At 38.1% G+C, this 13,193-nt stretch overlaps 1 protein-coding gene across 2 annotated transcripts in view; it reads right to left on the reverse strand.

The window, feature by feature from the left end:
- The window catches only part of frmpd3 (FERM and PDZ domain containing 3), a 51,942-nt gene extending 40,203 nt beyond the window's left edge, over positions 1-11,739 (reverse strand). For both annotated transcript variants that reach the window (XM_008420024.3, XM_008420020.3), the window contains exon 1: positions 11,632-11,739. The gene's annotated coding sequence lies outside the window, so the exon portion shown is untranslated. The remainder of the gene's footprint in view (positions 1-11,631) is intronic.
- Between the last annotated feature and the right edge of the window lie 1,454 nt (positions 11,740-13,193).

Genomic DNA, 13,193 nt, shown 5'->3' on the forward strand with positions numbered 1-13,193 from the left:
TCTAGCAAAAATACAGATAAAAGTATGTCTGAAAATGTGCTCGGTTTTGGAAATCTAACTTGTTTTCTAGCACATATTTTAAAAACGTATAGAACAACTGAAATATTTTTGCAATATATATGTTTTTTTTTTCAACATTACAAAATCACAAACTTGTTAGGCTGTAGCAGAGCTGAATTTTTAATAATTCACCCGGACCTCCTCTGTGCACTGGCTGTTTCGCCGCTGCTGGTGTTCAGAAATCTTCAGCAAGTTTCTTTTCAACAGAAAAGCCGCCTGTAATCCGACATTTTCTCCAAATAAAATAATTGCCTCCCACTTCTTTTAAAATACCTTCCGACGTTGGAAGGCCATAATTTACATGTTGTCTTCGGTCAGCGGTCGCCATAGCAACCAGCGGAACATGCAGCAAAGCGGCATCTGTGCGGCTGTGAGCTTCAGGGGAGAACGAACGAGCGAGGAGTTGAAAACCAGACCCGGCGTAAACACCCGAGACTAGATCATCATCGTCATCATTTTATACCGCCGGCTCGTCTCTCCGAACGCTCCCGAGGCATACCTGGAGACAAATGCACGCTGTCAAATTCAGAGCCATCTATTGACATCAAGTTTCCTTTTATTGCAGTGATTTACATTGATTCACAAACTTAACACCTTATTTATTTTATTTAAGTCCATTAATATTGACAAAACTGACGCTCTTATCTGACGGTTATTACTGCTCCTCTCATCTTATGAGAGCACTTTGCCCGTCGGATCGTGGATGGAAAGTGTGTGTGTGTGCGTGCGTGTGTGTGCGTGTGTGTGTGTGTGTGCGCGGCTGCTCGGATGTCCTCGGAGGCTGCTGTAGTACGAATCTGCGGCATTGTTTTGTTTTTCCAAACCAATCTGACAGTTTTCTTTTTCTTCTTCTTCACTTTGCTTGTCTCTCTGTGTCTGTTTTCTGCTGTCAAGCTTGTTAATCTCAAAAGAGTTAAAGAAAATGGAGCCTCTGGTAACTTTAAGTCTGAACATCTTGTTCTGTGGCTTAGCTGAGCAGCGTTGTTGCTTTGAATTGAAAACTGCTGCCTCTTGAGTTTACATTTATGTTTCTGACATTATAGCATAAAAAGCTCAAAATATGTTGTTACATTTTTGTAAAATTTACATTTTGAGCTATGCTTACAAAATGACAAGTATGCAACAGGTTTCATTGACATTCAGCCTTAAAGCTACAATTAACAGTCTATTTAAATCATTTGAAGTAAATGACAAGAGGCAACATTTCCTTTTCAGTAATTGTTTAATTATAATAAAAAAAGGATAAAATTCTGAATTTCACATGTTGGATTTCGTAGAAATACCGTGATTTTACAAGTCACTTTTACATCGTCCTGCTATTAGAGAGGCTTATGAGATATGGCGAGGAGATTAATAAACAAATGGCGTGTACTCAGAAAATCAACTTCTAGGTAGATGTTAAGGAATGCAATGTTGGACAGTTGACTGGTGATTGATTCTAACATGGGTTTTGTAGCGTTCTCATCAGGTTAGACAAACTCTTTCCCTGAGGAAAACAACTCGTATGGATACGTCCATAACAAAGATCTGACAGAGCGTTGAGGCCGCCAGGAGAACAACATTTCTTGAGCTTGGGCCGGAACATGACACACAGGCTCTACGTGCCGTGATGGATGCTAACATGGATGCAGAGGCCGAAGAAAACCGTTGAAAGGATTAGTTTTGTAAGTGGAGCTGAAACTAGTACAAATATTTTATATTCTTTTAAGTTTTTAATCTTATTGCCTTCCAAACATCTTCACTACTCCGTAAATTGTTTTCTTCTGGTATCGCTTCCCAACTTGGTAAAAGCTGGGAAGCGCCCCTTGTACTGCACTTTGAGGGTCTGGGCTCTCAGCTATTGAGAATCGTTTGACTCCTGGAGGCACGGACTCTGTCGAAGTTTTAGATTTGACCCAACTGTGAACGCTTGGCCATGAGGCGTGCGACACGGCAGCTCCACCGTTATGAAGCTTACTGGACATTGCCTGCACTGTAAACAACAATCCTCAACTGTAAAGACAGAAGTGTCGATCTGAACGAAGTGGCTGTTCATGTTAATCCAATATTGCTGTGGGTGGATGCAAACCTGTGTCTAAATGGATTTCACAGAAATCCTGTGCTTTTACAAGACACTTTTTTACATTGTCCATGTTGCTGTCATGGAGGTCATTTTTTCCAGTTGTGGTGAATAATGCAGCAGGCTTGCAGATTCCCATCAGATGTATAGTTACTAATTGCCCCAGTCCTCTTCAGCCCTCTTCACAAACCACTTTCATTCCTTTCCATCTTTTCTTGCTAAATTATTTAGAAAACTATGCAGCATTCAGGGGTTACCACCGAAACATTTTGTTGGAAGTTCACAGCTTCAACATAATCTAATTCTCATCAATTTTCCATATTTTATCTGACAGAAAATATTGAAAAACATAGGTCGTGATGTTATTCAGCACATCGATTATCTTATAATGAAACCTGGCATCTCTCAGCTCATTGATATCTGTTCATTTCTCTCTTACACTGTATAGTGTTACGGCCAAATTCCCAAAACGACTGGACTGATTCACATTTTGCAATACCTTGGTCATTGGTAAACAAAAGGAGTCTGAAACTGTGAACCTAAGGTAGTCCCTTAAAATTGTGTTTGTAAATTCAAACGTTTAAAGCACCTCTTAAACAAAATCTTGTTTAAAAAAAAAAAAAACATGTCAGGTGAGAAAACTGCCTCTCAAAAATCTTAAGAACTACATTCCTGCTGTTTTTTGGCTTTGTTTACCTAGAATGAACCAAGCTGTGGCTTCATCGGCCCAGCTCTAAACGTAGCTGAAACTTAAAGCGATGATGCAGAAGGTGTTGTTGTCAAGTGTAAAGTTGGGGGGAAAGCAAAGATTATCGATAATGGGTGTCCACAAGGACTGCCTCTGTGTGCATAACAGCTGAACCATGGCTGTACCCACACACACACAGAGCAGCTCTCGAGGCTGTGTCATCTTCCCTGCAAGCTCTCAGATGGAAAGTGTCGATTTTGTTTTGGGCATTAAAAATACCCCAAAAATGCAGGTAATTTCCCGTAGACTCCACCATTAGACGATGCCCATATGAATCATTTGACTCCAGGAGAAGTCAAACGATTCCAGGAGGAGTCCTGGAATCGTTTGACTCTTGATGAACTTCATCAAGTTCATCAAGTAAAAAAGGCAATTATTCCGTTTCAAAGTTCTCGAAAAAGTGGCCGCGTGAATGTGTTCAACACGGTGTACAGAGTACAGCTGAACCCAGAGAATAAAGCAGAAAAAACAGAAGTAGACTTTTAGCGCACTGTGGGGACTTATTACTCCAATCTCTAAACTGGAGTCTTTGTAAAGTCTTGAACTGAAAGCTGTCATTCCTTCTTGAGAACATTAAAGCATTGTATATTTTCACTTCTGTTTTCAAGGTTCAATACAAAGTAAAGAGAAAGACGATTATAATGATAGGAAGGAGTTCACTATCTAGAAGGCCGAGGCCAAAATACAAAATAATTTAAGATGATGATTTACGAATGATTGTGGCGGGCTCATTTTGTTCCGCATGTGATATTGTGAAAATCGTTAGCGAATTCAGAGAAATTTCCATATGCTGGGAAGCTTTATTGAATAGACATGATATTTTGGGGCTACTGGCAGCACCACATTGAAAACGAGCATAAAAATTTATGCATGGCCTCAAGAACATTTCAAAGAAACGCAGTCGGTGAACACAGTTAACGGCTGCATCGCAAAATAAGAGTTAAAGCTCAGTAATGTAATGAAAAACATATATGCAAAGAAGATGCAGAAAAGTGGCCAAAAAATGTTTCAACAGTAACTATGGGAAAGTAGAAACTTGAAGTAACAGAGATGTTTTCTTTTTAATCACAATTTGTGTTATTGCCCCGAGAAATTTTCACATCTGTGTGGATACATTATTGATTCATAACAACGCATCAAAGTTTTAGAAGAACACGCTGTATGTGGCACTGCATTTATGTTTTGTGTTTATCAGCTGTGTTTTTGTTCTGTTTATTAAATAATAAAAATTTTATGGCTCAGTTAGTTTTTCTTCATTGTCTTGGGGGCTTCAAGGCCACACCCCTTTGCTAGATGTCTCTGTACTATGCACTGAGTTACACCAACTTGTCTTCTGTTACTGAGCACAGTTTGATGTTGATCAGGATTAGGGAGTCAAATGTAGACCATTCAAAGTAAAGCATGGAGCTTGATCACTGAGATTTTCTAGATGCCAGATGAGGACCAACCACAGCCTTTCTTTGCAGGAGTTGCGACAATTTGAGTTTTTGGGGCGTAATTGAAGTTTGAGGCTTGACTACGGCCCTTCAACAGGCGTGAAAAGTTGAAGATTTTGATAACTTTAGAGGCACTGGTGCCTTTTGAGCAAACTCATCAATTTTCACACGGACTGATAAAAACCTCTGGAAGGAGTTTGATCAAATACGGAGGCTAAAACTGGGTAAAAAAACGTTGAAAATCGTAGGTTCATTCCAAGATGGCTGGCATTCCGTTTGTTTTAGAGCATGGATATAAGTTAGTTTTGTATAGATCTTGGAAAGTTCTAAGTTAACCAAATTTCATATCTCTATGATAAAGTAAAGGTATATGAGGAGGGTTTTTTTTTAAGTTACCAGGGGGCGCTGTTGAGCTATTTCTGTTGAGACTTTTTGCAAAACTCTTAAAATGCATACATTTCTATACAACAGGCATGTCTGCACACTTTTGTGAGTTCTGCACATACTCAGGCCTCCAGATAGCCAAATCAATTGAGGAGAGAATAGTAGCAAAAAACATCAAAAAAGAAAAACAGTTTTCGGAGTGAATGAGCTGCTCCGGCCTAATAAATTATATCTTCCAGCGGGAATTTGCTGAGGTTGTAATACAATGTGTTTCATAATGTGGACTGGCCTAAACTGAGATCACAATCAAACAAATACAGGAAAGAGTAAAAAAACCTCCAAAACTGATCTAGAGTTAAATTGAATTGGATATAAGAATTGAGTATTTAATTCTTATATTAAATACTAAATTCTTGAATAATGATCAATATTTTGATCATTATTAATGATCAAAATATTGAACTGCAAACAGAAATTAACTGATTTACCAAAGCTAAGTTCAAAGATTGTTTTGAGGTAAGAAAATAAAGTAGCAAGGCACATAAAGACATCATGTGTCCTCAAAGCGTAGGTGCAAATAGGCCTGAATTGACCTCAAGAGCTCTTTTTTATCACACATTGTCCCATTTTTACAATGTTACACAATGTTCTAGTTTGATAGAGAGCCCTAACTTTGATCTATTTTACTTAACAATTTTGCTTATTTTCTCCTCACTTCTTTCCCTTTGACTGTGAATCTGAATTTGAACCCACCTCTGTTCTTCTACAGGAGGGCATATAAATCTGTTAACTGAGTTTAAAGCCAAAGCAAGGCTCTGTAATAAAAATGTACCTGCTTGCAGTGAGCCACTTATATTTGCCTCTTCTTAAAGAAAAATGTGACTGCAACAAAGTGAAGTCACACAGTGGCTCAGTTCTACAACAGGGCGAGTAGGAAACAGGTGATGCAACACAGTTGTAAACATGCTAATTTGCCAGAAGTTTTGAAATGTGTTGCTGGCATTGTGTTCAAAAACATTTAACCACAATAAATTGGCTTTCTTTATTTAAAGCCATTTTATTGTGGTTTAATTCAATTTGGTTTGAATTAAACCACACAATTAAACATTTGCTCATTTTTATCCTTTTGCAAAAGCCAAAGTTTACAGGGAGGGTGCAAAGGATCAGAAATAATCTCATTGTATGAAGATATAAATCAGGAGAAGGATACAAAAAAAATCGTTCAAATTTATTAGCACATGGAAGAAAGTCTTCAGCAACTAAAAAACAAAAAGGCGTGGAGAACAAAAAAAATACAAAAACTGGACTGTGTTCAAAGAAATGACGAAAAGCAGAAACTTGTGAGGAAGCCTGCAGAGAGCCTGACAATAATCTTTTGGGAGCTGCAGAAATGTCCAAAACATAGACACAAAAACAATACTAAATAATAAAAAAACTACCCACAGTAAAACACTGTGATGGAAGAATCACCAGTCAGGTATATTTTTCAGAAATAGGGTTTATTTCAGAAGAGAGAAAATTGTAATCGCTTCTAAATGCCAGTCAGTTCTGACCCAAGATCTTTTGAGTCTGCTGGAAATATGGAGATAAAAAATAAATGTGTATTTCTCAGCGTTACAATTTATCCAAGCCTACACCCAAATCCAGAGTCCAGAACAAAATCTAAGAATTTAAGGGGTCTCCCAAAGATGTCCTCACGGTCTGGTAGATTTGGGAAATCCTTGAAGCACAAAGTGGGGAAAACATTTGCAAGTCAAGATGCTGGATGTTGATAGACGTTCAAAGAAATGCTAAAACTGAATCGAGCTGTTCATCAAGAAAGTTGTAGCTTAAGGTTGTGCACACTTATGAAGTGAGGTTGTTTTGCTTTGAGTATATTTTTTTTCAGTTGATTTGTATAGAATAAGCGTAACCTCGTGTGCAGAATGATTTTTAAATCTTGATTCGTTATTTGACAGAAGACATTAAACAGGAGTACTTTGTAAAAAGTGCCAGTCGTTGTATATTTATGTTTAGCAGCTTATCATCCATACCAGACATTATTATATCAGCCTCAGGCTTTTATTATGTATATTGGTGCTTCTATTTTATCACCAAAATAAAACGATCTACCACCTAAAGGAGGCAGAGACCTTATATTTAGGTTGTAACAAACTATGGATTTAACTGCTACTCTAACTTTGTGCCCCACAACTCTTCATTCATTATCCCACAAATTAAAAGACAACAAAAAATTAGAGCAAAGGTTAAAAAAAAAATGTCAGCAACACTAGGATGAAAAGTGTATAAACTTAGAGAGTTGGTCTAATTATAACCGACGGCGTCATATTCATAGTTGGTTTCATTTGTCAACTGCCACTTTTGCTTACTCATTACCGCCATGCCTTCCAGCCTTTTTACGTGTAGCTTTGTGTCTGCGTTTTTTTTTTTTGTTTTTTTTACTGGGAAAAGTGGATGTCAAGATGAAACTCTGGGAATACATAATGACTTCATTAGTGGTACTTTTCTGTGATTAATTGGAGTGCTGTGTCACCCAGCGTGACAGAGAAGCTCAACGTCACTGTTGTGACAGAAGACCCGTACCGTGTTGATGAATCAGGAGATGATCGCACCCACAACTCGTAAGACGCACACATGTACGGTCGCACGCATTCGGCTTTATGTTGGCACAGAAATCCCTCTGTCATCTCTGCCGAACAAAAGATCTGGCTTTAATCCAGTCCGGCTTGTAGAAAAGGGAAGCGCTGCCTATTTGTCATAGGCCGACTGTAGTCTCGCAGTACACGGCTTTGATTAGCAACACTGATGTCACCACATTCTTTCTTCTTCTTCCAGTGCCTCGTTGGCACAAGCCCAGCTGTGTGATCACTCTGAAGATGCTGGCAATCTCTCTCTCTTTCTAAACGGTGGGGGAAAAATAAATAAATAAATCCAAGGGAACTCACTGTCTCTGAGCTCAAGGGCCAGATAAATATGTTGTGTTCAACGGTTTCTTGGGGTTCACCATCACAGAGCGTTCGACTGTCAAGGAGCAGAAGGAGAAAACAAAACATATGTGTGGTGGTGTACAGAAGTCAGGAAGGAGATGTAGGATTAAAGCAGAGGAAGAATGGAACAGTGAGTAGTAAACGTCAAGCTTTGTAGCCGCCACGGAGAGGCCGGGGATAAAGCGGAGCAAGTCTTTCAGGCGTAAGATAAGAATAAGCTACAAGAGGCGGACAAGCTGTCTGCTCATTTTGATCTGGGTAAATGCTTCCCACAAGGAAAAACCAGTCTGGCCTTTGATGGATTCATTTGACTGCTGCTGTTTGCTGCAACTTTGAACAGGGCGTATGGAGTCGGCGAGGCAGGATGATCCCGATGCACGACTCGAGAGACCTTTACAGTGTAAATTCGAGTTGATCAATTTTATTGACGCAACTGTTGCACTGGGTCTGCTGCCACATCAGCGATGCAACGAAATGGTAAGGGACACGTCTTGACCTGATGGGATTTCTACCTGAGCCAGTATTAAAGCATTTACTTATTCAGGAGGAGCCCGATGGGACGGGCTCGGTTCAGGGAAACGGCTTTACTGGGAGGCTGTTTTTAAATGTTTGTATGTCTCAGACATAAAGAACTTAATGGAGCACAGCAATCTCATCAATTTTCTATATTGCATTAAACAAGCAATTAGATTTTTTTTTCTTTCTGCAATGGATTCACAAAGCAGATTGCATTAAATACACTTGCAAGAAAACACACACATCACTGCCCTCTCTTTAGCCAAAAACACAGTGATCCCAGGGAAGGAATTAAAGACATTGAGAAAAATATTAATATATTTTATTATTTGAATAAAACAAAGCATCCAGGTCCACGTCCTTAAGAACAATATCTGACTGGAGTGTCTAAGTGTTTTTTGTTTTTTTAATCAATAAGTCATGTTGCAGGTTGCATGGTAAATGGTTTGTACTTGTATAGCACTTTCAAGTTCAAAGGTCCCCAAAGCGTTCTACACTACACTGTCATTCAAGCATTCACACACACATACACACACTGATGATGGCCCTCTGGATGATGGCCCATGATGCATTAAAGGAATGCATCATGGAATGATGCATTCCTTTAACTAATTAACTTGGAAATAAGCATTTGTTGAAAATAAAATTGTACAGCATTCAGATTGTAAAATTACTAGATTATAGTAATGTGAGAATAAAAAAACAAGAACTATTACATCATCTCAATCCCCCTTCATGAATGTAAAGTTTCTTTTTCTGCTGAGCCAAAATTATGACCAGCTTTCAGCGGATGGTATTTTTTCTCTGGCAGTATCTGTACGTCTGACCAAGGCGGGTGAAGTGTCTTCCCCAAGGACGGAGATTAACCACCGCCGCCACTTTAGCCCCCAGTCTGCGTCTCATTTCAGAAGTCGACGTGTGCACAGGTTCTTGACCGCACACATTTTGCGTCTGCAAATGCTTGGTTGAATTTGGTTTAATGTAAGGGCCAAGATCTAGCTCTACATTTTTAATATCTTATTGTCACAAGTAAAATATGCCTGGCAGTTGCTTATCAACCACAGCTTTCCCCAGTGCTGGCTCTTTAGAGACTAAGATGTCGCTGTTCTTTAGCTTGGTCTCTCATGAACTCGGAAATCATTAAAGGCAGAGCAAAGGATTGCAGAAGGATTTTCTTGCTAGAACATAACTCCATACACAGAGAGATGCAGGAAAGCAAACTCTTCTGTTTACAATAGAAATAGTTTTGCATTTGCTTATTATGTTCCTTCCACAATATTTTTTATGTCTTTTCTGGTGTTGTTTGATCAACTTGCCAAGTGCTCTGTGGCTTTCTCTTCTCGTCACAGTTTGCTCAGATCAGCGTGAAGTGTTGAAGGACACTAGCCTATCCTTTCCAGTGGGAACACTGAGATATTCAAGAGTGGCACTTTATTTGTCAGGCACAGCTAGAGGAAAATGTCAAATATGTTTACCTCCTAAAATGAAATATTTTTTCTCTTATGCCTGTGAGTTGGTGAGTCTCCCTGCTGTGCTGTCCACCACTTTTAAAAAGGTCTTATAGCTCCATAGTTCTATTGTGCCATATTTATTATAACTGGAATTGCCTATGTATGGCATTAAGCGGTAGAGTAATATAATTTGAAAAATGATGGATAAAATTGAACTTTAACTCTGGTCTACTGCTTATTGCAGATTAATGCCATATTCCTCTTGCTACATTGCAGGTTTAATGATTTGTAAAACAGACGGGAATTCAAAACTTATGATGATTCCTTTCAAGCAAGAAATGAAGAGATAAGGGAACTTTTATAGATTAATTTGATCACATTAGTACCTATTGGTCAGTAAATGCACTGATGTCGGGTGTTGCTCAGTCCCACCTGTATTTATGTTTTCACTCGTTACATCACAACCACGACAATAATGCGACAGCTTTTCAAGATCACAATTCTTTTAGCATTGTTGCATAATAAAAATGAGTCTTTGCTGAATATGGTCATGTGCAAGAGACAAAGATACCAAAAGATACCAAAGATAAGCCTGCAAAGCATCTCCAAGTCAGCAGTCTAGTTTATTGCTAATTTAAAGAAATGTCCTACTAAAGAATGTACAACATATTTCTTACTCGGCCAAAACTTTTTTGCATGAATATATACAGCAGGTATCATTATTTTATTAACAAGCTCCATTTGTTGAATTAAGAAATAGATTATCACCTGATCACATGAAACCAGAAATGTTCTCCTTTTTTGACAGTTTCTGAAAGTAGATATACCGTTATGAGATCTCCCTCAGATTTTCTAAATGTGAATGGTATATTTGGGCACATGACTTATGACTTAAGCAGGAACATTTTCCATTTCAATTTCCCATGCCACTGATCTACATTAAAGAGCGGGGTGAGATACGTGGCAGTGATTCAGCACAGAAGAGGTTTTACCTGCGCTAAGTGGCAACCACGACGAGACAATAAATGGGCCAGTGAATTAATTATAATGCTAAAGCCTTGTGAGGATGAGCAAAATGTTTTTGATGTTTCCAGAAATTGTATTTAATATGGTAATTAGAGAAAGCATTTTACTCGTTCTGCATAATACAGCGTTGGCTTCACTGATGGATTAACACAAAGATTAATGGATGCTTTGAAACACTTTAATACTAGTCTGTTGCAGACAAAATATAAAAAAACATTTGTAATCTTCATTTAAATGGATTTAAAGTGCATTCCTTTTTTAAACGCTTGTGGTTGCTTCAGATTTGATTACGCTATTGATTGCAAACTTTTACCCTACAGCATAATTATAAAGTCCCTTGTTCTGTTCAAGTACTGGCAGGTACACTGGGCCATCACAGAGGACCCCATTCGGCCCTGGCTCTCAGCTCTCTGGCATAGAATCAATGCAGAGTTGCAGATGTGAGCAAAAGCCGCAGCGGACAAGCACACACATCACTGCTGTTGAAATGATCGCACCTTTACTGCAGTGTCATAAAAACAGGGGATTTCCATCGAGACACAGCTTTGACTAGATGAACATAATGTCTCTAAAGAAAGACGGCAAGGCTGAGAGTGTTGGAGGGTAAATCACTGGTGCTCACGGTGCACTTTGAAAGGCTTATTATTGTATGATCAGACGTTGACAAAGAGGATATACGTTTAAGAAAATTATTTAGCTTTTGGATGTGGCTCATTGATGGGGGATTTGGCAGTTCGTCTTTGTGCAATTAGGTTTTATTTGCCTTTGTGTTTCTGTCAGGTCAAAATAAAAGAGACGGGCGATAGGATACTGCCTCACACATAACCCACGCTCTGTCTAATAGCCCTTTTAGCTTTAGATTAAATCGTCTCGCTGCAATATATTAACTCAGTGATTCTCACAGTAATGCAGGGATTTGGTAGAGTTAAAACAAAACGGAACGGAAAATACAGCATTTACTTACGATCTCTGAGTGCTGGCGTCTGGAAAGAAGGTCTCTCCTTCAGCAGGAAACTCCCACAAACACACTCGAGGTTGCAGTGTGTGTATCTGGAGAGATAAATAAGGAGAGACAATCAGTTCTTCATACTCACATCAGGCTACTTATGGAGGCTTTTTTTTTGTGAAAAATAATGTAAAAGAACACCCAAGATTACAGTTCAGTTTATTATTGAGTTCTTTATTCTTTTGTTTGTTTCTGTTAGGAGTTTGTGTTTTGTTCAAAAAGTTTTTCAGATACTGTAAGGTCTGTAAATAAATAAAAATGGAGAACTGAAACATATCCATGCGCGTGGGTGGGAAAATAACACATAGTGCTGCTTATATAATGGTGGATGTCAAGATGCAAATACTTAGACCTCCTGCAGCTATAATGCATTTGCGTTGATGCAGACCTCTCACTGGAGTCACTCAAAAGCCATTTGCAAGACTGTGTATTGTTTAGCTACTGAAAAGTGGTGCAAAAAGCATAGCTTTATGTCCAGATGTAACCTTCCTGTCAGAGGGCACTTGGTTGTCCTTTGATATCAGAGTTTTGAGGGAAACTCAACAAATGATTCAATCTTTTGAAAGAATTATAATACCTTTTTTACCAATGAGAAGTAAATCTGTACCAAATGCCTTTTTCTTTTGGTTAACTTCAGTATGACTTCAATATTCAATATTTGTTTGGTTTATATATACAGTATATCTATATATATATATATATATATATATATATATATATATATATATATATATATATATATATATATATATATATATATATATATATATATATATATATATATATATATATATAATATATAATGTATATGCATTGTAGCATTGCATGTTAGGGCTGAGAAGTGAATTCAGGCAAACAGCCTATGATAACCTTGACCTTGATTTTCTGTCAAATGGAGGCACTTGATCCTTCGATGCTGCTATCTACTCTGACCTCAGCAGGTTAAATATTACTGGTGGCCTACATTTCCTCACATCCATCTCCATTATGGTATCTATCATAGGTCATAGGTCTTTAAGCTGTTTTGTTTATTTACCATTCATTGGTCAGCTGAGGTCAAACAATGCTGAAGGAAATAACCAACCCAGAGTGCTATTATTTGAAAACTGCTAAAGTCACTTCCAAGTAATGTGACCCATGCTTTCCTCACTTTTGGCAACACTAATCCTGATTATATTTTTTACAAATGCAAACCTAGATTTTGTTTTCTGTTACCCTTAAAGATACAGTTGTGCTAATTGTTAGAAGGAAAGTTTTTTTTTTTTTACACCTTCTCTCAGGTCAGAATAGTATATAGTAATAGTAATAATAATAATAGAACAGGAAAATGTTTCTTGAGGAATAGTTTTATATTTATTTGTACTTTTGTTTCCTAAAATATGGTTTGGTGTTTGCTGCATCACCTCAATAAGACTGTCTTGCAATGGAATCTGTGTTGCAGTGCTGCATTAATATTACAACATTGAGGGGAACTCCCCAACCCCTCATACTCAAGCTTTAGGATAATCATTTTTGTGTTT

Source organism: Poecilia reticulata, chromosome 10, assembly GCF_904066995.2.
Source record: "Poecilia reticulata chromosome 10, P_reticulata-male-v2, whole genome shotgun sequence".
NCBI classification, from domain to species: domain Eukaryota; kingdom Metazoa; phylum Chordata; class Actinopteri; order Cyprinodontiformes; family Poeciliidae; genus Poecilia; species Poecilia reticulata.